The following is a 26935-nucleotide window of genomic DNA, read 5'->3' on the forward strand; positions in this document are numbered from 1 at the left end:
AGATCCTGATGTGAGGCTTCAGCTCACGAATCATGAGATCGTGCCCTGAGCCGAAGGTGGACGCTTGACCGACTGAGTCACCCACGTGCCTGTGATCGATGATGTTTGATGTTACTCTTGTGATTGCTTTGGGGCACCATGAACTGTGCCCATATAAGTGTGCCGACCTCTTGTGCCTACAGACTTAGTGGAGATTCCCTCTCCTCAGCCTCCCTATAGTCCCTGAGACACAACAGTATTGAAATTAGGCCAGTTCATAACTGTACAATGGCCTCTCGGTGTTCAAGTGGAAGGGAGAGACTCGGGTCCTTCATTTTGAATCAAAAGCTAGACGTGACTAAGCTCAGTGAGAAAGGCATGTTGAAAGCTGAGATAGGCTGAAAGGGAGGCCTCTTGTGCCAGTTAGCCAATTTGTGAACACAAAGGAAAAGTTCTTGAAGGAAATGAAAAGTGCTGCTCCAGTGAACACATGAATGAGAAGAAAGGGAAACACCCTTATTGCTGATATGGAGAAAGTTTGAGTGTCCTGGAAAGGAGACGAAACCAGCCACAACATTCCCTTAAGCCAAAGCCCAATCCAGAGCCAGGCCCTCAGTGTCTTCAATTCTACACAGGCTGAGGGAGGTGAGAAAGCTGCAGAAGATCAAAGTTGGGAGCTAGCCGAGGTCGGTTCTGAAGGTTTAAGGAAAGAAGGCGTCTCCCTAACATAAAAGTGCAAGGCGAAGCAGCCAGTGCTGACGTAGAAGCCGCAGCAGGTGATCCAGAAGGTCTAGCTAAGGTAATTCGTGAAGTTGGCTACACTGAACAACAGATTTTCAGGGTAAATGGAACAGCTCTCTATGGGAGATAGAGATAGAGGTCTCCAAGGAGATGCCGTCTAGGACTTGCATAGCTAGAGAGAAGTCAATGCCTGGCTTCAACTCTTCAAAGGATAGGGGAATTCTCTTGTCAGGAGCTATGCAGCTGGTGACCTTAAGTTTAAACCAATGCTCGGTTACCCTTCCTAGAATCCTCGGGCCCTAAAGAATTATGCTAAATCTATTCTGCTCATGTTCTATAAATGGGAAAACAAGGCCTGGATGACAACACATCTGTTTACAAAATGATTTACTGATTATTTTGAGTCCACTGTTGAGACCTACTGCTCAGAAAAAAAAAAAAAAAAAAAGATTCCCTTCCAAAGGTTGCTGCTCATTGGCAATGCACCTGCTCACCCAAGAGCTGTGGTAGAGATGTCCAATGAGATTAATGTTGTTTTCATGCCTGCTAACAAAACATCCATTCTGCAGTCCATGGATCAAGGAGTAATTTTGACTTGTAAGTCTTATTATTTAAGACATGCATTTTGTAAGGCTATTGCTGCATAAGTAGTGATTCCTTTGATGGATCTGGGCAAAGAAAATTGAGAACCTTCTGTAAAGGATTTATCATTCTAGCGGTGCCTGGGTGGCTCAGTTGGTTAAGCATCTGACCTTGGCTCAGGTCATGATCTCATGGAGTTTGAGCCCCTGCCAGGCTCTGTGCTGGCAGCTCGGAGCCTGGAGCCTGCTTTGGATTCAGCGTCCCCCTCTCTTTCTGCCCCTACCCTGCTCGTACTCTGTCTGTCTCTCTCTCAAAGATAAATAAACATTAAAAAAAAAAAAAGGATTCATCGTTCTCGATGCCATTAAGAACATTTGATTCATGATAACAGGTCCAAATATCAACAGTACCAGGAGTTCGAAAGTGGATCCTGACCTTCACGGATGATTCTGAGGGGTTCAAGACTTCAGGGGAAGAAGTCACTGCAGATGTGCTGGAAACAGTGGAGCCGGAAGCCATGCCTGAATTGCTGTGATATCAGGATCAAACTTGAATGGACGAGCAAAGAGAGCGGTCTCTTGGAAAGGAATCTACTGGTGAAGACGTGACACTTGTTGAAATGACAACAAAGGATCTAGACTATCACGTAAACTTTGTTGATGAAACAGCAGCAGGGTGTGAGAGGCTTGACTCCAATTTTGAAAGCAATCCTACTGAGAGTCAAATGCTATCAAACAGCATCACACGCTACAGAGAGATTGCTCGTGAAAGGAAGAGTCAACCGATGTGGCAAGCGTCACTGGTGTCTTACTTCAAGAAGTTGCCACAGCCACCCCAGCCGTCAGCACCCACCACCCTGACCGGTCAGCAGCCGTCAGCATTGAGGCAAGACTGTCCACCAGCAAAAAGACTTACTGAAAGCTCAGGTGATGGTTAGCATTTTTCAGCAATGGAGTATTTTTTTTCCTTAAGGTATATACATTGTTGTTGTTTTTTTTTAAGACCTAATGCTACTGCGCACTCACGAGACAACAACATAGGGTAAACATGGCTTTTATGCGCAGTGAGAAACCAAAAAAATCATTTGACTTGCTTTACTGTGGTATTAATTTTCTTGCGGTGGTCTGCAACTCAGCCTGCAGCACTCTGAGATGTGCCCGGTTTTGTTCGACGTCAATAGTAACGGGTCCTCACTTATGTCCATAGGCCGATGAGCACTGTGTGCATCCGCATAACATGATTACCGTGTTAGAATGCTCCACGCAGAAGAAACTGCTACCTCCTTCCTGAAGTCCATGCTTTTCTCTTCTTCCTGGACAGTGACACCAGCTTCTCCTGCTCATAGCCGCCTCTGTGTGACAGAAGTCTGGTTGTAGAATGTGACAGGGAAGTGATCATTGCCACCCCCAGACTTGGCCCGTGACAACTCCCCATGGGCACATCTCGTGCATTTCTTCTTCCAGGTGACAGGCATGAGAATACCTCCAAAGAACAACTCCCAAGTGTGGAAAACGGCAGAACCTTCATCGGTCTGGGTCCTTGAGTAATGGCCAACTGTTTACCCTACCAGCAAAAAAATAAGCTTTTATCGTGCTTGTGCTATACATGTTTGAAAGGTTATTTGCTGCTGCAGTTAGCCTAATACACTTCAGATATTGTAAGCCTACCATAAGGATAAAATACTCCTTTTATGTGTCTTCAAAAGGGTTATTTACTCACAGCATTATAGATGTAGTTATTTCTATAAATAAGCAGGACTCGTGGGATTTGATCAGAAAGCACTTTTATATTTATTTCCCACTGCTTTTTTATACCTGCTCAGTGGGAGAAGTCCTTCCTTTCTATGGACACAAAGTAGGGAGAACCTCACAATGTTTCTGGCTACTTCCAGTAAAGGCAAAGACCTATGCTTATTTAAAATTGCAAACACAAACTCAGTTTGGCAATAAACATGTCATTTCCTGTATAATAACCAAAGCTTCCAACTTCATTAAAATGTTATGTTTTCCTCCTTCATTTCCTTGCTAGGACCATGTTGCAGGTGGAGACTTCTGCCTTGGGGAAAGAAAGGGTGGTCAGTTTTTCCTCTATATTTTATCTGACCTTCCAAGGTAGAGAGGAATGTGCACTATGGGGGTGGGGATGGCAGAGGCATGAGGAGAGATAAGGGAAGCAGAAAACTCTTCATTACCGGCACCGTCAGGCCTACGAAGTAGATGTTTCTGTCTCTTTCACGAGGTTCTTCATAAGTTCTTTGGAGAAATCATATCACTGGCAGTCTCTCACCTTCAGTTCCTTAATCGGGTATATTGTTCTTTGGCCCAACTTGATTACTGAAACTATTTTGTTACTTTTTTGTTTGTTTTTACAGCAAAACCTTGGACTGCGAGTAGCTTGTTCTGTGAGTGTTCTGCAAGATAAGCAAACATTTCTAATGAAACTCAACTTGATACATGACTCATGTCTTTGCAATAGGAGTAGTACACGATGCCAAATGTCACATGATCACAACTGAGCTGATGGCTCTTCTCCTTCTCTCTCTCTCTCCCTCTCTGTGGGATTGTTGGTGATCGTCTCCCATGCTCAGATGCTTGGTCTCAGGCTGCGGTGTTTGGCAGAAATCAGTGATTTCTCAGAACGTTGGAAGGTGCCCACAACTGGCACGAGCGTATTTTCTGTCACTTCGACGCACCTTTGGACAGTCCTTTGCTTTTCCATGCAGGAGTAAGCTTAGGACTGCTTTGCTTCCTTCTGGGTCAGGCTTCCTGCAGATATAGACCCTTTCCTCTGCTGCCTTATTGCCAGTTACATTAAATACAGTAGATGACAAGAGTTGATTAATACTGTACTGTAGTCAACATCCGTGTGAGTGTATACAGTGGCCCCCATGCAGAAAAAGATTCCATTGAGCCAACAGATAGCAGTGATTCCATTAATGATAGTGAAAGACACACACACACACACACACACACACAGAGAGAGAGAGAGAGAGAGAGAGAGAGAGAGAGAGAATCTTAAGCAGGCTCCACACCCAACATGGAGCTCAATGCAGGGCTCGATCTCATGAACCATGAAATCCTGACCTGAGCTGAAATTGAGAGTCAGACTCTTAACTAACTGAGTCACCCAGGAGCCCCTCAGGTGGGCTGTTTTGAAAAACATCTTAAAAACTCTAATTCTGGCTCTCTCTTTGGTATGTTTTGACGTGCCAACTTTTATTTCTTGCTGGCTGGGTGAAGAGTCAACAAAGGCAGAAACCCTCCTTTGTTCTACCACCAAAGCCTCTAGTCAGCTTATCTTTAGCTCTCGGGATTTCCAGAATGGGATTAAGATACCAGCCCATGGTGGCACCCTTCTCCCACATCCAAGCACAAGATCACGTATCAGACCCATTGAGAGTTTACATTGAATCCCTCTCTCTTGACATGAGGTGAAGGTCAAAAGCAGATACTCATAGCACCACTATCCCCAAAGAGAGTCTCACAAAAAAATCTGCATTTACATTCTCTTGTCCTTTAATATATACCCTCAATGTGGGCAAGGAGGTCCAAGAACCACGACACTGGTTCTTATCATTTCCTCTGAAAATTTGCATCTTGATTGTGTATCCAAACCTGGTGTCCAATATAATTGTAACTCATGTAAAACTTCAATTTAACATCCTGCTCCAAAGAGGTTAAGTGTGTTCTATGTCAGAAACTAGGATATGAGGTTCTGAGTCTCAGCAAGCAGACGGCTAGTGAAGCAATGAACAGAAATTAGGATTTGTTCATTTATTCAACATTTATTGAGTCTTTATTGTATAAGAGCTTTTGAAAAAGACATTAGAGGCTGAAAAAAGTAGAGAACATACATAGCCACTACCTTTATGGAGCTTATAGTCCAGATAGGGAGACGGATATTGATTAATTAAACAAAATGATACATAATTTAAAATAGTGGTAACTGTATTGAGGGACACTATCGGATGTTATAAGACCAAATCAGAGAAACACCTGATTTAGATGGAGAGTTTTTAAGGAAAAGTCATTAGGAGGTAGAGGTGGCCTGGTGAAAATTTTGAGAAGAGTGTTCCTAAGAGAGGGAAGGCTGTCTTTACAAGTCTGCGAGGCTATAGCTATCATAACAAGTTTGAAGAATTACAGGGAGAGCAGGGTCCGTGTTTCCTTAGGCGCCCAGTCATGCAGCACCTTGGAAGCCACATGGAACATTTTGGAAACCCATCAAAGGATTTCAAATGGGGGAGGAAGGGAATACGATTTGTGCTTAGAAATGATCACATGAACTACTGCAAAGAGAATGAATTCGGCCCGGGACTAAACCTGGAAGAACACTTTTGTGATAATCTGGAAGAAATGTACTTCAGACCAGGTCTGGACATGAAGACAAATGGAAAGAAGAAGGCTTATTCGGGATATATGTTGGAGGTTTACACGAAAGGACTTGGACTTCAATTGGATGAAGTAAAGGGAAGTGTTTAGGACAACGCCCAGATTTCTGGCACAGGCAAGAGGTGAACAGAGAAGCCATAGAAATAGGAGCCAATGGTAGGCAGGAGTGAGACAGTATAGGGAAAGTCAGAGGGACTTAACTCCTGTAAAGCCACTGGTTTGAGGGTGAAAAGTTTCCATATGCTTGAAGACAAATTCCTCCTCCTGGGAAAGAGAATACAAGAGAGAGAACAGCCATTATCGGGTAACGGTTGCCTGAGCAAAATTAGAAGTAACAATTTAAAGCCTGCTTGCGTAAGTATTTTTGTTTTCCGGAAGCCCTAAAGAATGTTGACCATGAAGAAAGGCATCCTGGGATTGTCTTATGTTCACTAAAAAGTAATGACCACAAAATAATGACTGTGGGACCAAAGGATGCTTCTCTACTCCCAGTCCTTCACCCTTTGGAAAAGTACCCTTATTAGCTTTGCATGCTACCCTTTCAGAGAGTGATATTCTTCTTTCTTGTTGGCTCCCTTGCATACAAGCTATTCCTGTGACATTTGCTTGTCATAAGGCAAATGACAGCAAAATGGGAACAAATTGCAAAACCAATAATAATAAAATTCCACCTATTTTCTTTCTTCCGAGTCCCGTGTTCATTTCTATGACATTGAGACTCAAGAACCTGGTGTTGGCGGTCTGGTAACAGGAGGTGGATAAGAAATTCAAGTGTCCAAGACACCGAATTTGAGGAGTCCACGGAACCTCTAAACAGAGATGCTAACCCAACAGTTGTCTAGAAGGTTCCATAACTCGGAAGAGAACTCTAAATAAAGAGAAGAGATTAAAATGTGGGAGTTGGTGGCATTCGCTCGTCACTTAGAGGTTGCGTAAAGGAGGAGGAGCCAGCGAGGTGACAAGAAAACCAGAAGCGTGAGACATTATCAAAGCAAGCATGTCAAGAAAGAAAGGGTGGCCAAACGCCTTGAAATTGCTGAGATATCTGGGAAGAACAGGAACTAACATGTGCACATTGGATTTTTTCGGTATGGAAGCCATTAGTGATCTTAGGAAGAACATTAGGGGGAATGGTAGCACCAGAAGCCAGAGGGGAAGGAGCTTGGAAGAAAGGGTACTGAGTGGGTAGCAAGCATTCGAGGATCCGATACTGGAATGACAGAGTCCCTGAGAACATTATCAGAGAGTGAGCTTCAGAAAATAGAGCGTGGGCACGAGTCAGGAATCAAGCACGCAGAGGAGGGCCTGGGCGAAATACTGCATCAAAGTGACAAAGAATGATTCGGAGTCAAAGGATCCTTAGGGATCCTTTAATGAAATTCTGGCCCTACAGAGAGTAAGCCGAGCCCTAGAAATGACTTTGTTGAGGCCACACAGTGAAAGAATGGGTGAGCCAGGATTAGAACCTTGTCCGGGATTGGAGTCCCTCCACTGCTTTTTCTGCTACCTGTGTTGCCTCCCTCAGCCTGCCTATTGCCGGCAAGAGACTCGGGAAGAGGACCTTGGCTCTGTTGTCAGGCAGCCCCCAGCACTCCCATCTGGAAGAAACTCATTGGAGCCGACGTAAGTGACCTGTAACTTAGAACCGGCGAGCCAGGGTCAGAAATAATCAAGCCTCAGCCCGGTAATTTCTCAACACCTAGAAGCGCGCTTCCGAGGCTGCCTGTCTCTTTCAGTTGTTCAGGCACGGGCCACACAGCTCTCCCTCAGTCCTCCAGTGGCAGGAGGACTTCATAAATGACATTTGATTATGCTCAACACAGCAGCCAGTACACCAACCGCAATAAAGACAGCAAACACGAGCGATCTCCATAAAACACGGGAGCCCGGGGGGAACGGAATCGAAATCTTCATGTAGAGATCCACGGCCACTAAGGCAAATGACAGCAAAATGGGAACAAATTGCAAAACCAATAATAATAAAATTCCTGCTTGTGCTGCCTGTAAGGCATCAGCTCTCCAATATCACCCCCAGGGAGCAAAGTCACCTCTCCATGGGGTCAGTGGAGGCTGTTAGAAGCCTGCTTGCTGGGCTTCTCAGCTGGAACCCATGGTTGCTGAAATAGCTTTGTGTTCGATTGAGTTGGAACCCTCTAATCCTGCCCTTCTGCCTGAGGGGAATCGCAGGCACATTTAGCCTTATTCCCAAGCCAGGAATATTCCTTGAGACATATGAATTCCTAATGTTTTTTTGATTTCTCAAATATTTAGTTTTGAATGAAATTTTTGAATTTTAATGCTAGAAGAAGTCTTGGAGAGATCATTTAGTCCTTCCCGAGTCTTTTATTCGCAGGAACTGAGAGCCAGAGAAATAGGAGCCTTTGTCCGAAATCACACAGCTCGTGACAGCACTTGAATTGGAATCTGGAGCTTTGAATACACAGCTAACGCTCCCAGGCAGACGCAGTGAAGGAGAACTTACTATTAAACAAGGAACTAAATATAGATGTACTTTTTTTTTATTTCATTCTAGGGGAGTCACAGAATTTACCTCAGGGTGAAACTTATTCTTTTGTTTAGAAACACATTTTAATTTTTTTTAAAAAAATTGGTCATAAAAGGCACAGCCTTGGGTCTTATCTGAAAAGGGGAAGTTAAGTGGACTGTATAAAACTACATAATAAAGAAGTGCATTCTCTCAGGGGCTGGAGGGATTGTTTTGGTGTGTTGCGATTGGGGAGAGCGATGGGGTAGATTTCCTCCGGAGGAGAGTTCTGGTGGGTTCTTTGCTTGAAGATAGAAGGGAGGATGGATCAGATGAGTATAATTTGGCTGTGGCTTCTGCAGACCTGGCCAATTTGGGGGGGGGGGCCAATGGCCCCCTTGCAAAGGAGGGGGTTCTAGAATGTCGGATGCCCTGATATTATCCTCATTTGCCCTCAATGGCAGGTTTGTTTCACCACGGAGCATAGTGTTAAGGGTGGAATGGATACAATGTATGGGCTTCTGTGCAGTGAGGAGGAGAGGCCTTCCTAGCATCTCTCTCCCTGGAGACTTGGAGGCTAGAAGTGAGAGCAGCATCATAGGAGGAGAGAACTGCATCCCAGGATTCTGGTAACTAACAAGCAAGTGGAGGCATTAAGGAAAGCAGGGAGGGATGGCCACCAGCCAGGCAGCAACAGTGGGACCCAGACTCAACACTAAGCCAAACTTACTGGGGGGAGGGTACTGTTTCAGGGGTAGTGCACGTGCCAGGAAAGGTAGGAGACTCTAGATTCTGCTTTAAGAAATAAGAAATTGTGTGGGTAATGGGCATGAGGGTGACCCCGGCTTTGAATACTTGGGTCAGCCATTTAACTCTACCGGACTTCACTGTCCTCATGCTAAAAGATGTTCATCTTTATTCTTCAGAGTCCCTGTTCTGACTCAACGTGATAATATTAATGTGTCATAGAACAAACCCATTCTTATTTAGCTCTCTTTATATTTCTGCCTCATGGGCGATCTCAACCCCAACCCCAGTCCGTGCCGTTTCCATGTAATCATTCCTTTCCCTGTATGCTCTGGATCCCATACTTAGCTCAGCCGCGACAGCGTTCCAAAAAGCAGACGAGCAAAGGGGTTGTGGTGTAGAGGGGAATCCGGGGCCACTCCTCCCCAGGAAGCCAGCCTTTCTTTCCTTGAATCTCCCTTTTTTATTTGGGGTTTCAGAATGAAAGACCGAGGAGCTGAAATCTCACCTCTTCTGCATTTTGAGGTTAAGATTCCAGAGATATCCAGAGTGGGGAAGGAGCCATGAAGAAAAGTAAAGCCGTTTCAGTCACCAGATACTTGCCTCGGGTCAAAAAGCAGTAGGGAGAGCAAAAGAGACGGAGAGGAAAAGCAGGAGTTGGAGAGGGTCCGAACCTCTTTTGCTGGAAGCTTTCTGGAGCTTGTGGGAAAACACAATATGTATTTTGAGCTGTGTACATCTCATTTCACTGTTTAAAGGAAAATAGCAGGCCCAGGCCACAAGGGGCCCAGACGGAGACAGGGGGCCTTGGGGTACACACACACTCAATACTGTGACCTTCTCAAATATAAACATTCCAGGGATGAATAGTTTATGACTTCTGCTGGTGCCTGAGATCGCTTCATAAGTGAATGAATTAGATTTGGCCACAGTAAATACCAACTGTAAGAAATTTGCAAGGGCAGCAAAGGAAAAACAAGGCAGTGGAAGTTTCTGGTTGTCCTTATGAGAAACATGAATGTTTTCCATTTGTAGCCCCTGTAATATATATTAATTTTCATGCTGTAGTTTGGGTCTAAAGAAAGCAAAGGATTCTTACTCTCTGTGGCTGATGCTGCAGATCGTCTGTATATGATCCCTCTTTTCTTAATAATTCAACTCTGACTCCGTATAGGGTGGTGGGGAGCCTAGTTGTTTCCCAGCCCCTGCTTGCATGTAGGGGATGGCTGAAGGGAACAGTGCTGGCCAGAGAGATGTGAATCAAAGTCACCTTCTGGAAGGGTCCCGGGAGGGGTACAGATTCATCTCATTCTCACATTTCCTCCCTTATTTGTTCTTCTACCGTCTTCTAGAATTGAAGCCAGGACACTGTGACCGTGTGACCTCATGTGACCACGAGGATGACAGATGATCACAGGGCAGTCTGAGCAGAAGCACAAGGCAGCCGGTCTCTGCCGGTGTCTTTGAGCTACTGCGCTAATCGTCACCAGCCTACCTCTGGACTTCCTTTTGCACCAAAAAAAGCAACCCCTCAACCGCTTTTGTGAATTTGTCTGTTGAAGCCAAAAGCAAGCCTCACTGATAGAACGGCAATTTTTACTTTCAAGATGCATATGGGGAGGGATGAAGGAAGTAACCACCATGGCACGTTCATAGTGATCGCCTCTGAGGGGTGCCTCGGGCTATCACACTGGTGGCCAGGATTCTCCTTGGATCTGGGCACCCTCAGGCCCAGAGGGTGAGAAAGACTGCCTCCTTCTGGAATTAGAGATGCAAGTTGAATGTAGACCTCCCAGATCACCTCCAGGATAAGATGGTCTATAAGACACGGGAGAGAATCCAAGCTCATGCAGGTGGGCTAAAAACCTTGAGCTGAAAGCTTGCCCATCGTCTATGGGAAAACTTCAGAAAGATAGTCACACCTGTCTCATGGAAGCTTCAAGAGCATTTTTAGGTATTTTCATGCTAAGCATTCAGTAGTCACTCCACCAAATTTGGTGAGGTAAAGTGGAATTCAGAAGTCTGTTTAGAATTGTCCAGACATTTTGGCAAATCATAGATGTGTGTGTGTGTGTGTGTGTGTGTGTGTGTATCAGATGTATCAGATGAGAACAGACCACTGAAGGCTCAAGGATATACGATTACTGAAAAAACGTGAACCAAAACTCCATTCTAACAGGGTCAAGTGCCGCGCCTGTGTTGACATTAACTGTTCTTCCTACAGGGCACAGTTGCCATTAGGTTGGTAAAGCCTATGTGACATCTCTACCTTTACCCAGCAGAAGGTGACTCATGTTTAATTTTATAAGTCGTGTCAAATTTGAGAGGGCACAGAGAGCAGTTGTGTAAAGTGAATCAAAGCCCCTTCTCTAGTTCAATTCCAAGTGATCTATCTGCTTTGTAAATTTTTAACTCTTACAGCTCAGCTTTCCTTAAAAGGGGCATGTTCCTGGCTATTATTGGTAGCCTTTGAGAACAGACAGAGCAGCCCCATAGAACACCAAGGAAACTCCCAGCAGTTGAGCAGTTAAGAGAGCCATTTGTTGGTAAAAGAAACAAAAGTAATTGTGCAAAGCTTTTATGAGCTTTTTGAAACAGTCTGGAAGGTGATGATCTTTCCGACAGCTAAGCTCGGCCTGAATGACAAGGAGAAGGTAAATACACCAACAAATTGTTCTCTAAATGTGTTTGTGAGGTGACTTTTTTTTTTTTTTTTCCCAAGGAAGCATACTGGAGATAAAATGAGATGACCTTTTAATGTGCGACTCCCAGTCAAGTTATTATGAGTTGCATTATAACAAACACCACCAGGAGTAGTGTCCCCAGGCAACCTCCCTGATGTTGCCGCCCCAAATTAATTTGTAGATCGGATGGAGACCCACTAGAAAGGGCAGCCATCACCTGAACAACCCCCATTCTCCAAGATCTTCACACACACACACACACACACACACACACACACAGAAAGGAATGAAAATTGATTTTCGATGTTTTGGCAGCCACGGGAGACCCTCGTCCCTCCAGCAGCATTTCCCATAGAAGACATTACTTATCAGAGCTGGTCGGCATCAGCAATCTCTCAGATAAATAATTTATAGGGGGAACTAATAAAATAATGGATTACTTCAGGGGATGGTAATGAGCAGGCAGAAGCAGGGCCTCCTGGGGACACTTTTGGGAGGAGGCATGGATCTACAGCCTGGGTGCATTGCGGGTCTTTGCTTTAGCTCTCCGCTGGCCCCACTCCCTGCCCCCCACCCCCGCCCCCACACAATGTCATCTCTTATTGGATTTTCCTGTACTTGAACCTCATGTAAATGCTCCTCATATTTCAATAGCCCGCTCCACTCTTTCCTTTTGGTATCGCCTCTCCTGCCCTAAGGACTCTTTCCTTCAAATGTTCATAGTATTTGTCTTTCTGTGATTTGTCTCATAGCCCACGGTTACAGCCACGTGTTACCCCTTGTATTGCAATTTTATTTACGTTTTGGAGTGTAATTAGACTCTAAGCTCTCTGCAGGAAGGGCACGTTGAATAGTTTCTGAATTCCCAACAGTGTATATAGCACATTGCTTCATATCTACCAGTTGCCTATGTTTGCTGACCCACCTCCGGTTCCACAATCCTTTCAACGAATTGTTCCTTATGGTGTGTGAATCTAACAGTTGGGGAAGGGTCTAAATGTATTGGATTTGGGTGGCAATTTGGAAAAGCAAGGATTTTTGTTTTGTTCTGTTTTTTGAAGAAGTATACAAAGGATGCCCAAGAAACAAAAAATATCAGATTATTCTGGAGGAAATTAGCAAAGAACACAGGAGACTCCGATTAGCAGTCAATTAAGCAAAAATTGTCCTTTCGAGAAAGAAGTCTTTGTTCCAACTTGCCCTCGGGCCAATGGAATGGCATCAAAGAGAAAGGGCCTTAAAGGCAGGAAGGAGACAATGGGACCCACCCAAGTGGAGCTTCAATGTGGCCCTCAAGGAGGGCTGGCTCCTTTGTTTGATGCTATCTGAATCCTTCCTTAATACCTATGGGTCTTCTTTGCACAGCAGGGATCTGTCACAGATTCATCCTTTCTAAGAAGCAGTTATAAACCTTTTTTTCTTTTTATTTTATTTATTTTAAATTATTTTTTAATGTTTATTTAATTTTGAGAGAGAGAGAGCATGAGCACAAGCAGGGGAGGGGGACAGAGAGAGAGGGAGACACAGAATGAAGAGCAGGCTCCAGCTTTGAGCTGTCAGCGCAGGGGCGCTCAAACTCACGAACTGTGTGATCATGACCTGAGCCAAAGTTGGACACTTAACTGACAGAACCATCTAGGTGCCCCCATAAACCATACTTTCTTACAGCCCTGAGCCGGCCTCCCTCCCCATTTCCCCATAGTCTTTTCTTGTTCAGGAAATCCTGAGGTCTTGGGTAGCAGCCAGTTCTCTGATGCCTCAGGTTCTCCTATGTTCTCTCTCTCTGTGATACTTTAGACTCACAGCCAAAAGCAAGTGCGTCTTTGAGCAGGGTAGTCATGATGGATTCTCTTGGAAGCAGGCATTTGAGCTGAAGCCTAGTGGATAAGAATAGCCAGCTAGGCAAAGAGCAGGAGACTGGCTGAGTACCCAAGGAACACCGCTCAGCCTCCCCCCAACCCCCCCCCCCCCCACCACTGACCATTGGCTAACACAGGTGTATACTTGTGGGTAGGAGAGCATTGTCTTTTCTCCAGAGGTGATGGCAGGAGTGGGGGGTCTTCCAGGGTCAGAGCCCAGGAGAACTTTAGCTGGAGTGTTATGACCAATAACGAGTGATGATTTGAAATGGTTTTGGGGTGTATGAGATCCTTCAGGAGAAAGAAGGTCTTCAACAGTGCTGAAGCAAGGTAGGAAAAAGACCAGACGAAATGTGGGGAAGTATAGAGCAGCCCCAGTAGCTTAGCCAAGGATTCCCAGGTGTTCAGACACGTGTTTCTTTCCATCCTCACTTTGTGCATTGGATGCGTGTATTTTCCCGTGCTCTGTGTGTCTGTAGTAACTGACAAAGTCAATGTTCACAGGAAAGGGCAGTGGGTAACCTATGAGTCGAGGGGCAGGGGGACTGCAGCCTATCAAGTTAAAGAGCACATCACCGCTGAGCTCCAGGAGATTCAGGAATCCTGCCTGGTGTTGTCGAGTGTGATCATTTTTCAAGAGAAACTTGAAATAGCTGGATTTGCATGTGAAATTTACTCGTTTCCAAATGCTCACAACAAATAAGAAGAAACACTTTGTGGGCTGCAAAATACCCTGTGAGTCACCTGTTACAATCCAGCTCAGGACTGAAGGTGAGAATAGGGCCTCACCGTTATCTCCTCAACCCCACCAGTGTCAGGCACCTAGTTGTCTCAAATATGCATGGGTGGACAAACACCTGCATAGCCATTCTTTAACCACTGCCGTGCCTGGTTTATCCTAGCATATTTAGTCTTTGTCCGAAGTCTGACATCACGTCAACTTAACAAAAGAGCATCAGTGGAATGAATTTTCCCCCTTTTTTTGGAGGAAGACATTCTAGTACCCGGTTTCTTTCAAACTCCATCACATCCCCAAGCCCTTCCAGGCCGTTCTGAGTCAGACTAAGCTTCCGAACGCATTCCAACATTTTCTTTCAAGCAGCCATGACCAAGTAGTTATTTTTTCCCCAGTCTGGCATCTCGCAGTGTTTTTATCAAACATCTTATTAATTAACCTTAATTAATTAGAATTTAAGAGAGCTTTCCAAATCCACAGTAATGTAAAGCTGTCTTCTCTCCCTCATAGGAAGATTCAGTAGAAAGTCCTGAATTCCCATTAAGAGCATAATATTCTCAAAGCATGTCTGTCATGAAGACTATGAAATTGTTCAAAGAGAAAATCAGGAGAAATTGTCTCTATCAAGTGGCACAAGGCTATTTAGATACAATTACTTTGTCAAGCCAGCTTCAAGCTAAGTTATTCTTTTGTGAGATTTCTTTTTTTTTTTTTTTTTGCTTTGCGTATTTTTTTTTTTTTACCCCTTCCCCTCTCCCTGATTCTTGTAAAAAAAGAAAATCAATGTTTTCTGGAAGAACAGAGATGAGAGCCTTTGGAGAACTCCACCTCCTGTTTGCTGCAAAAACATTAATAAATGTCACCAGCAAAGTTGGGTACTAGGGGAAACTGGATGACCTCATGAATATATTTTCTAAAGAGCTTAAAATGTCTGTCTTGTATATTATTCGTCCCTTAAAGAGTCTAAGAGCTATTGATTCCTTCGACTGCTGCAGAAAGCAATTTAAATGCACTGAAAGCTCTAAGTACGAATGTATAGACAGAGCGGTGCCTCTTCAAAGTGGCTTCTAAATGTCCCCTTTCTCAACGTGGAGAACTGCTCTGCGGTAAAGGATGCCCCATGGTAGGATAGTTGGTGTCATTGAGTCTATTACAGCCAAATAAAAAGAAATTAGTGCTGCTTTTCCTTACAATGATATTAGTGCCTAACCCTGCTAAAATTTATCTGCTGATACAAATTGATTTTTATATTCATTAGTCACCATTTGTAGGTCTCCCCCCTGGGTTTCTAAAGAGGCCATCTTCTGACACCCTTCGTCATTTGGGTACTTATTTAGTTCTCCACCTGCAAGCCTTCAGTGATAGGTACAGTATTCCAGAATGGTGCTTAGCATCCAAGTGACATAGACCAGAAGCTAGGGACAGAGATCCAGGTGTTATGGGATATTAAGTGATGCAGGCTTATCTCTGGCAAAGAACTTCTAGGTGATGCTGGATCACCTACTCCGCCTGTTCGCTGTGATTTCCCTGCCGATACAATGTTCTTTCCTTATCACTTGGGGGTAGTAGGAGGGTAACTAATGAATGTGCTCTGAGATTAGCAGTGTGCTTTGTCAAAATGAGGCAACTGTAGGTCTATGCCTATAATTTCCAGGCCAAAGAAAGAATATTAAATATTTTATCCTTTAGGAATTTCAAGGTGCTTTGAGGCTTCTGGTCTGGCTCTGATGTTTCCCCCTGAGAACCTTCAAAGGTTCTCCATCAGCTCTCAGCCAAGGAATAGGAAACTCCTTCTATTACCATTCCCTTATTCATACTGAGACATATTCGCAGGGCTGTACGACCAGGCCTGTCTTCTTGAGTGCCCAGTGACGTGAGGAATCAGAGACATCTCATACAACAGTGAGGGCAGTGCGGAGGGAAGGGCGCTAAGTCGGGACTCAGAAGTTCTGCTCCTTAGTTCCAGCTCTGCTGCTAACGAGCTGTGCAAACTTGGCCGAGTCATCGACCTCATGGAGTTTCAAGTTGACCTATCGGTAAAGTGGGGGTTATAATAACCTAAGAGCGCCAGGATGAAAAACACTATGTGAAAGCATTGTGTAAGCCACGAACAGAAAAACACTGTCACAAGATAGGTTAGTCCCAAACAAATCATCTTTTCCTTTGGGAACCGTTTCCTACTGGTTTCATCTGGATCTGACTCACGGGCTCCATGATTCATCATTGATCTTGGCTGAAGCTCCTCTTCTAGGTTGTCCTCGTAAACACTCTCACTTCTGCCGGCTCTCTTCCTACCCCAATCTGAGTATGAAAACCCTTACAGGCAAATCTCTCCTTCAGCAGGTGGAAATCCTTTGGTTCTCTCCAGCTACCATTCCACCCAGGTAGATGCACCACCCATTCCGGCAAACATTAGCAACAACCCAGTTGTCGTTAGGATCCAATCCATTCCATTCCAGACACGTGGATGTGTCCTGCATTTGTAAAAATGGTCCTGAGTTAGTTGCCAGAGGGTTTTCCTCTGTACCCTTGTACCAGCCCGTTTGTCATTTAGTAGGTGTGTTTTCAGGAACCATGACTCTGCTGTCCTGCTATTTGCTGCACTTTTAACAGGTTGGACAGCAGCTGTACGCCCATGTGAGATCTCACAGGTGACATTGTCTGGCAGGGTAAAAGTCGCTCGGGTTCCCAAGAGTTCAGTGTCAAAAAAGGGCAATGCTTCTCTTTGTAAGAGGGCCTTTAGTCTCCTGTTATACTCATGGACACACACACGGCCCAGACTGACTTTGTTTTAGGTGATCAAGGGGTAGACAACTGTACATTCAGTATTGGTCAGGCCCTGGGTGGGGCTCGGCAGGGATAAAACCATGACATTTGTCAGTCTGTCCTAGCATCCTGGTGATGTCAACCTCAAAAGATTTGGGATACCCCCGCATTATTTTACTTTCCTATGGACTATTTCATCAAAGCTTTTGAACTTGATATTTCTTTCCGAGGCTCCATCGCGTCCACGGAGTAACACCCGCTGAACTGCACTTCTGAAATGTGAGTCTGATCGTGTCGTTTCCCTTCTTAACAACTCCAGTGGCTCTGTCACTCACATAACCCTTGGTGTTGCTTCCAGTGGCTCCCTGAGTTGGAGACCGAGTTGCGGATTTGCCACTAGGCCTTCCCGCTTCCTGTAAGAGACCACTTATTTTCATATCCCTGTGTTTCCTTATGCTTTTTTTCTGCGTCTGAAATGATCTTTTTCACCTTGTCTGATGACATAATCTTACTCATTCTTCAAAGCTCAGATCAAATGTCACCTCAGCTGTGAAGCCGAGAGATTCTTTTCTTTTATTACCACATACTTATGATAATGCAATCATGCCTATTTTTCTAAAGCTGTCCCTCTTCGGTTAAAATTTCCGTCAAGGACAGAGTCACATTCTATTTATCCAGGTATTCTGAGGGCCTGGTTGAGTGCTTGGCACATGGTAGCTGCTCCACAAAGCTTTACGAAAAGAAACAACGAGGAATCAGATATGGACAAACACTGAGTCTTTTACTGGTTCCAATATTATTATTATTTTTTAAAGATTCGAGAGTTAGCTCCTTCATACATACACACAGTATAGTCGGTAGATACTTCATGTGACACAGTTTTTTCACACTCTGTACTCTTTTAAAGGATTCGCCAACACATCCCCTCTCAACTTTTTTTTTTCTTTCCAGATGGTTCTAATCTTTCTGATTCATTTCCATATCTTGCATCCTGTTGATAATTTTAGTTGTTTTCTCTGGAGCTTTGCAGTATTATTTCATCGTTTATAAAATGAGGACAGGTTGGACAGCCTGAGCTGAATGCAGGATTCCAAGAGTGGAAGATTTATGGTTCGTACAAGGCAGCAGCAATGTTTTCTGCCTTATTACAATATCTTCTTGTCCCTGAAGGCCAAAGGCTCTCTTCAGGGAATGGTTCCAATGTCTCCTGAGTCCCCTTATCAAGTTCTAATGATCACTCAGAGCCCAGTGTCCTTTGAGTTTAGACCATTTTTTTTTTTTTAAAGTCATTGTCTTATTCTTGCTCATGTGGAAATATACCTCCACCCTGTGACCTTCACTTGGGTTTTTCCTGACGTTTTTCAGAAGTACATCACAGGAGTTTTCTTTTCCCCATATGAAGAAATTCTCTGTTATCTGCAAACTTGGGGATTTCACCAGATAGTCATCCTTCTACTTCATTAGCTAAACTTTTAAAGAAGAGTGATCAAGAGTCTAATATCTTGGTGATCCTACTATTAACATTTCATCACAGAATCCTCATTTACTTCAATCCTTTCATTCCTGGATCTATGCCATTTCTTTAGCTACGAAGAAAAAGGATCTCTTTAATTATGTGTTTTTAGACAAAAAAATCACTTAGCGTATAATTTAATCAAAGGCTTTTTGCAAGTGCAAATAATTGCATCTCTTAATTTTATTTTTACCAAGTTCAATGTCTTCATTCAGAAACACCACAAGGATCAGGTAGCTGGGCCAAGTGGGCTGAAGAGTAGGTCTAGCTGCTAGTGGTAGCCAGAAATACATTGCTCGATAGAAAGACCAGGTAAAAAGAAGAACAAGGAAAAGAAAAGGCAAAACAGCGATGCTAGAGTTTGTAGAGGACAGAGAAAGGGAGTGAGTTTAGCAAAGGGGCAAATAACGTTGGCTAAAGTCTGAGAAAGACAAAAGCCCAAGGCTGATGTAAACCAACTAGCAACCAAGGTTAGGAAGTAGATGTAAGTTGTGGAGAAGAGTTTACTTGGATAGCAGCTATTTATTTATTTTTAAAGTTTATTTGTTTATCTTGACAGAGAAAGAGAGACAGAGAGATAGCAAACAGAGAGTGAGAGACAGAATCCCAAGCGGGCTCTGTGCTGTCAGGGCAGAGCCCGAGGCAGGGCTTGAACTTACAAACTGTGAGATCTTGACCTGAGCTGAGATCAAGAGTCAGACGCTTAACTGACCGAGCCACCTCAGCGCCCCAGATAATGGTTATCTTTGAAAGCTATGATCTCATTTTTTAAGGGTTTGCATCTTCCTTAAGTGCGTGAATCTCTAAGGTTGACTTCTGAAAGTATAGGTTTCCGAGGTACGATTTCCCGCCCCCCCAACCAATACTGTGCCACTATATTTTAAATTTGCTTCGTTCACTGTTCAATGATTCTATCCTCTGTTATCCAGTCAACAGACACTTACTGGACACCTATAATTTTTAGATCCTTGCAGAAAACAAACAAGATGGAGAGAGTAGTGTTGTTCCCTGCCCTTAAGGACATCACAATCTAGCAGAGAGGGAGGATAAGACAAATAACCACAGAAGTTGAATATAAGATAGACTAGAATATGTGCTGTAAGAAAGGCAAAAACAGAGTGTTATATACACGGGCATCTCTGGTTAGAAAGTCTTTCCCAATATCACCAATCTCTGATTGTCAAAATAGGACTTTTCTTTCCAAATTAGCTCAAATGCCACCTGTCCTATGAAGTCTTCTCTGACTGCCCCTCCCCCAACCTTTTGCTGACAACTTCCTTGTGACATGGTGTGTGTTTGGAGAGTTATAAGGATTCTAATTCCCAATAATAACATGATGAGTTTATCTTGGATTTTTCTGAACAGTTAATTTTTTGTAACTGTATTTCTTTTTTTCTTAATAGAACAAATTTAATATCTGTATGATTTCATCTTCAGACCCTGTCACTTATTAGACCACATGCTCCAACCCTGACCTTTGGTTTCGACAATATAGTCACTTTGGCTAGAGTCAGAGATAAAGTGCATGTTCCCCTGAAATGACTGGTCTGCCATTTGTTTATGATTGACGCCCATACTGACTGATTGGGAAAAGTCTATTCTGACTGGTCGGAGCCCATGCCATGTAAGCTGTTAACTATTCTGAATATCACTCTAGGTGATAGGGCATTCGTGGAAATGTGAATGGGGGTTCAGAAAAGTAGAAACGCATACCCTCGGTTGGGGAATTTTGGCTCCATATAGGGAAGGGCTCTATGATATCATCAGTAGTTTTATACACACCTGCTCAGATCAAATGATTCACTGATTTGCAAACTCAAAAGGTCCTCTGATCAATCTAGACATTCTTTTGCATTTATGCATCTTGCATAAATACAAATTACAAGATCATACATACATCTTGCAACAAATACATATCGAGTACCCATGCGGCAGGGACTACTCACTGTTCACCCAAGTCCCCTTCTTATTTCTGGGCATCGCTATACATTTTTCTGCCTCTTTTGCAATTAGATGTGACCATATGGTTAGAGTTTAATATGGTATGACCGGAATGGAGAGGCCCCTTGAAACTATGTGTTTAATAAGGCAGAGTAACCATCATCCTGGGCCATGAATAACTGTGTGGACCAGTGTGCCCTCCACTTTTATCTCGCCAATCTGGCACAGTTAGTGAGCAAAAAATAAATTTCTAAGCTATTAAGCCATTAAGTATTGGGATCTATCTGTTATTATAGCCTGGCTATATCAATCAGGATAAGCTAGGTTATGATTTTTTTTTTTTAACTCAGTGGTGCAAACTATAAATGTTTATTTCTTAATCATGTTAGTTAATCATTGCGGGTTTTCTGAGGGTTATTCTGCCATCTTGTTCTTACTTTGTCACTCTTTCTCTGGGGGCCAGCATCATGGAACAACCACCGTCTGGATCATGCTGGTCACTCTGAAGGAGAGAAAAGAATCCTGAAGAGTCTTTCATTAGCCATTAAACAAATATCCAGACAGTCCTACATGTCAGACTTGGCCATATGGCCCCAGTCAAGGCCAGAAAAGACAAAGCTATTATGTGTCAAGAAGCTGTATAGGCAGAATTCAGAGAGTGTCCTTAAAGACCACCACAGCAGCCTATCTAAAACAACCTACTGTGTGCTAGGTACTATGGAACATGTTGGCATCTCAAGGTAAATCTGTCACAGTGCCAGTTTTATGATTTTACAATGCATTGTCTTCTAAACCTATGGGTCGATACCACCTGTACCTGCCGATTTTCTGTAATATGTTTTAAGACAACAGCACATACATTATCAATTAACTACTGTATTCCTTTATCCCACCAATAATATTTATTACGTATTTATGTACTACCTATAACCGTCTTGGGAGCTGTGGGGTTTACAATGATGAAGTCGACATTAATCCTGCCCACAGAGAACGCAGAGTGTAGGAAATGTATTTATTATCATACTTCCAAGCTACCCCAGTAAATATGTCCCTGGCTGTCTTTTCAATAAAACTAAGGTTGGGGTTTCATTTTGTGGCTTTGCTCTCATCGTGTGGGAGTCAAGTGTTAAATTGGGAGAATGTCTAGGCTCTTGCCCAAGGCTCACGGAGAGATCCGCTAGTGATCTTCTATCATTTGGTTCTTGGGGCTTTGGCTCACTTGAGGTTCTGCGAACCACAGTCTACACACGGCATGGCCTCCACGAATATACCAGAGAAACGGAAGATAGGGACACAGACTGAAAGCAATGTGCTCTGCTCTGACTCATTCTTCTTCAGGGGTCCAGGCCCTACTTATTTTTGGAAACTTTTTTCAATTTACAAGTCTCTTTGAAATGTAATAAAGTAGTGGTTTTCTACAGTGCAATAGGGAAAAAGAGGAAGGTGACCCAGGGAGGGGAGGGGCAGCCCAAGCAGGAAGCTACAGGCATTCCGTCTCAACTCCAACCAGGGCAGCCTCACTTTTGACTGTTTTATGTATTGAAATTCTACCAATGATTCTATTATTAGACATCTTAATTTCTTTAAAAAGATTAAGTGATCTAATAAGTGGCTATTCCAAAACATTGCAAGGAGCCCAAGAGAATTAACAAAGTCACCTTCCGCACAAATAACAGACCACGAAATCTGGAAGGGACTCAGAATCATCCAAATTCCTTGGAGACAGCAGCTTTGGTCTGTGTCTGGAAAGTGCAGAAGATCTCATTGAATATACCCCCTTCCCTCAAGGCCATGACTTCCCCAAAGGAAGAAGTTAGCCCAGTGCCTTGCATGCAGTAGATGATCAAAGAGTATCTGTCGAACAAACAAAGGAAAGAATCAGGGTTGACCTTCTTTGTCATGGGTAAGAAAAACAAAGCTCAGAGTGGTGAAGGTTTTGGCCCAAAGTCATACTCTAAAAGCGAAGGTAAAATTAGGAGAAGACTCTAGGGCTTTGCCCACTGGATCATGTCATGTTGACTCCTAAACAGTATTTAAACTTCCAAACTCAATCTTTCACTTCTTTGTTCTGTCTCCACAGCCATCCTAACGATGTAGCCAAGATAGCCAAAGTTCCGACACAAATGATCGATGGCTTTGTCTGTCTGCTACTTCTGTGAGTGTGGGATGCGAACAAAGTATCTCTCTTTTACGCTCCATGATGCAGAATGTGTCTCACCCCTTCCTATCCCAGCCTCACCAAGGACAGGGCACACTCAGAGACTGCCGAGCAACAGTATCTGAGGTGCTCAACAGAGGACAGGGCCTGGGGGGGGGGGCAGTTTAAGAAGGACGAGTTATGTTAGGGTTGGGTTATTGCTGTTTCTTCCCCCTTTGTGCCTTCCTTTCTTTGCGTCACCGATGATGTTATTTCTGGGATTCCAGTTTCTCTTTTTAATTAAAAGGAGGAAAAATCCAGTCTTGTTCAAGAACAAGAGGGATGACTCAACGGGACTGCTCAGTGCCAAATGACTTCCTGTAATCACTTCTGTAACAGGGTTTCTTACAGAAGCAGGCCTTTGGACGCAGGGTGAGACTGCACCACCGGACGCCCACCTGCCCAAGTGGTTCACTCCGTAACCCAGCCCGGGGTTGTCTGGTGCATCTGCAGTCATGAACTCTGACTTGGGGAACCCAACCTGACCAAATCTTGTGGGCCTAGGAGCAGGGAGAGGGGAATAACTTAGCAGAGCTCACTGACTCCTTGCTCAAATCTTTCAGGTAATCTACATATTAGCCTTTTCAGGCACTAGAACATGCCCAAGGATCATTATTTTTAATAATGTAAATTAGCTTGAAACTCACCTGCTTTAACTCCTTTTTTATCACAGGTAAGAAAACCGAGACTTAAACCAATTGGGCAAATATTTATTGACCGCCCACTGTTTGTAAAGGATTGTGCTCAGCCTCTCTGGTCTAAATGACATTTTAAGGTCTCACAACTTATTGGGCGACAGAATTAAAGACTAAATGTCCTCACTCCCTTGCAAGCCTTTTTTCTTCCATCAAGTCTAAAGTTTGGGTTATTGCCCTAACTCTGTTGCTGGTCTAGAAATTCTAGACTGGTTTGTGATTGAGTATGAACATGTGGGATGTGTGTGTGTGTGTGTGTGTGTGTGTGTCTTTTAACCCTGGGCAAGTAGCTAGGAGAGATATTTAGCAATCCAACCTGATAGCAGGAAACACTGGAGGCAGCATGTGAGAGTTAGAAAAACACCTGCTTTGTGTTCAAACAGTTACGAATCCTGGCCCTCCCACTTAATATGTGACCATGGCTCAGTTGCAGCATCATTTTGAGCTATACGTTCTTCATATGCAAATGTACAATAAAGTATATTTAATATTTACCTTAAAAGAATATATACAATATACAGAATTAATACAGTAACCGTATCTTTTACTGTCTGATGCTTTAACATCTTGGTTAAAGCCTTGCTGACCGTGGAGGGATTGTCCCTGTCAGGGTTAGATAGTTCCTACCACCTTCCATAGGCAAACCAACCAATTCAGAGCCATACCCCTAGCCACTTCCTTTACCAGCCTCTCACCTTCCACACTACTGTTCGTCTGGCCTAATCACTCCAGGGCCAGGTGCCAGACTAGCAGAGACAGCCCTTGTGATCCAGAACGTCTGAAATTATTTGAACTAGTCAATCTGAATCCTGCTTACCCTGCCTTGTCCATTCTTTCCCGTGGAAACAAGAATAAGGGCTCTTGCCTATGCTTTCTCCTCCTTCCTTTGCTTCTTGATCTTGGTTCCTCCCCTGTGGCCTCCCCCGCCATGGTTTGAGCCTCCGTCCTCCGTCCTCCGTCCCCCCCGGGATCTGTGAGTAACAAATCACGTTTTCAATGACAACCCTCCAATCTGTTGGCCTCACTATACCTGAATAATAATAAAACCTATATTTTAAAACACAGTGTGCTTGATAAAGCACCTCGTCCACAAAGGTTCTTGATAAATTCCTTCATATGACATAATATATTAATGGCCTGCTACGTGTGAAGTCCCTGGGTGCACAGATATGAATAATACGTAGTTCCCTCTCTCCAGGAACCTCGTTGGGAATATGGAAAACAGCAACCTGTCAGAAGTGGGGTAGGTTGCGAAAATTTCTCTGTGGCAGATGGAGATGTAGGAGGCAGCAGAGGCATTAAGCAACCCGCTTGGGGACACACAGCAGGACGGTGGGAAGGAGGACTCAAGTTCAGGCTCTTCGGACCACCAGCCCAGGATCTGGTTTTTAGCGGGATCCAGGATTTCTTCGAGTGCAGGAAGCTGGAGCGAGGGAGATGCAGAGCAAGCCTTGTTGCCCACAACAGCCATCCTCCGTCTCTTTCTGCTACTCTAGGGGTTTGTTTCTGCAGTACTGAAGACAAAATATTCAGCTCTTCTTTGGCCTCCATTCCACATTCCATATTCATTTATTTTCAATAAACGTTGTCAGATTCCTTATTTTCCCCCCTAAAGCTTACAAATAAATTTTTTTCTGTCTTGCCTTTCTTGCCACATTTACATAAAAGCCACACTGAAAAATTTATAGCAGTAATGGAGGTCTCGGGGAAAACAAAACGCTCTGAGAACAAATGCTGCCTTAACCCTTTCCTGAGGAGCAGTGCTGGGCGGGCCGGGCCACGGAGCAGGACTTTACGTGGCAGGGAACACACTGAAGATGCTCATTTCACCGACGAGGCGCTAAAAACGGGGTCCCTTTGGGGATCCTCGCGGCTTCAGTTACTAAATTCCTTAGACCGCGAAGGATACCATGGAAATAAAAGGGAATTCAATTGCTAAATTTGAAGCTGCTATATATATTCTATGCAAGTTTACTGTTTGGAAACACTGAAAGGATGGGATGTCGCTTAGGGCGGAATATGACTTTGTGAAAAGTCTGCATAGCAGTATTTTATAAGGATTATCATTCGACCACTTTGGAACACAGTACGTATAAAATAAACGACCAAATCATTTCTCCTTTCATCCAGTGAACATTTAATGTGCATCTACTAGGTGTGGGTCCCTCGGGATACAGAGAATTTAATGCATTCCTTGCCCACAAGGAGGACGTAGCCTAGTGTTCATTAATAGAAAAATTGGTCCTAACAAGCCAAATAAGTTAAATTAGTAAAAATCAAGTTTTTATTTTATACTGTAGCATACACATGAAAATACTTGGGCACAGGAGAATTAATTTCTGAACGCCTGGAAGTAAAAAGGATCTTTAATTTATGGCATGTTCAGCTGAGATGCGAAGATTTTGCAAACCCTCTGTGACGTAGGAAATAATGGCTTCAAACTCCGTGATCAAAATGATCACAGCTAACGTTAACAAATATATATTGCCAGTCCTTAGGACTTTCCAATCCAATCCTCCATTTTGCCCTCTTCACCTGCTGTTACCCAACCTCCAAAGCTTTGCCGCTGGGTTCTTCTATCTAATGGGATGAATTATCTAACCTCCCTAGAGATAAGAGGGTTACTCCCACCTAAGGATAGGCTATGTGCCTAGAGTAGGGAGGCTTGAATGTGGTCCTTCCTGTTCCTTGTTGTAGATACATTCTGGTTCTACCTGGAGGCCTAGGCTGAGGATATGTTTCATCAGCTACGGGGAGTACCAAGGGGAGGGCAGCTGCGTATCTGGCAAGGCAACAAGTATATAAGGGGCGCTAAACAGTCCTGGAAATGTGACCAGGGGGATAAATGGTATTTAACAGGACACCTTTCTGGGGTCGCATCAGATGCGGTTAGAAGGAGGATGGGGAAGGCACCCGGGATGAGCATAGACAAGAACCCATAGGCACATCACCCACACCTCCTTGAACATAGCACTTTTCTCTTCCCCGCTGGGTTATGCACGTTCTGGAACCAGACATGAGTTACTCTAGCAACAGAAGCGAGGTTGACGGACCCCATCTTTGGGTCCATGTTTTCATTCTCCGCAGCAGAGCATTCAGATTCTCCTCTGTGCAAATGGCGGACAACTATCTGAAAATACGAGTCCCCATGTTTCAAACTACCCCCGACCGTAGATTGAATACTCGGGGCAAGTTAGTATTTCTGTGTCTTCAAGTCGCCTGTGTTTGAACTTCACAATAATATCATAGCAATAGAATAATAAAAGTAGTAATCCTGGCGGTGGTGGTAGTAACTACTGCCTGCTGATCTCTTCCTTTGTCTAACGCGAGGAGACTTGGAGTGAGAATTTGGGGTTTATGATGCCCCCAGCTCTGTCATTTATTCTGTTAGTTAACCTCTATCCACCTCAGTTTCCTCCTTTTCGAAGTGCAGATAATAATTTTACACCACTTCATGAGGTTGACAGAAGGACTAATTGAGGTCGCGTGTGCGGTGTTCAGAATGTTCTGGGCATGTCATATCGCTACGTTACTTTATTTGTTATTACTGTTTTATACATTCCTCACAATAGCCTCGAAAGGGAGGTGTTATTCCCATGACATAGGTAAGAAACTCAAG

The 26935-nt window shown here is 43.8% G+C and overlaps 1 pseudogene; it reads left to right on the plus strand.

Annotated features, from left to right (window-relative positions):
• Nucleotides 1–267: 267 nt before the first annotated feature.
• LOC131495549 (tigger transposable element-derived protein 1-like) lies at nt 268–2845 on the plus strand (annotated as a pseudogene).
• Nucleotides 2846–26935: the final 24090 nt, after the last annotated feature.

Source organism: Neofelis nebulosa, chromosome 15 (genome assembly GCF_028018385.1).
Source record: "Neofelis nebulosa isolate mNeoNeb1 chromosome 15, mNeoNeb1.pri, whole genome shotgun sequence".
Classification (NCBI taxonomy): domain Eukaryota; kingdom Metazoa; phylum Chordata; class Mammalia; order Carnivora; family Felidae; genus Neofelis; species Neofelis nebulosa.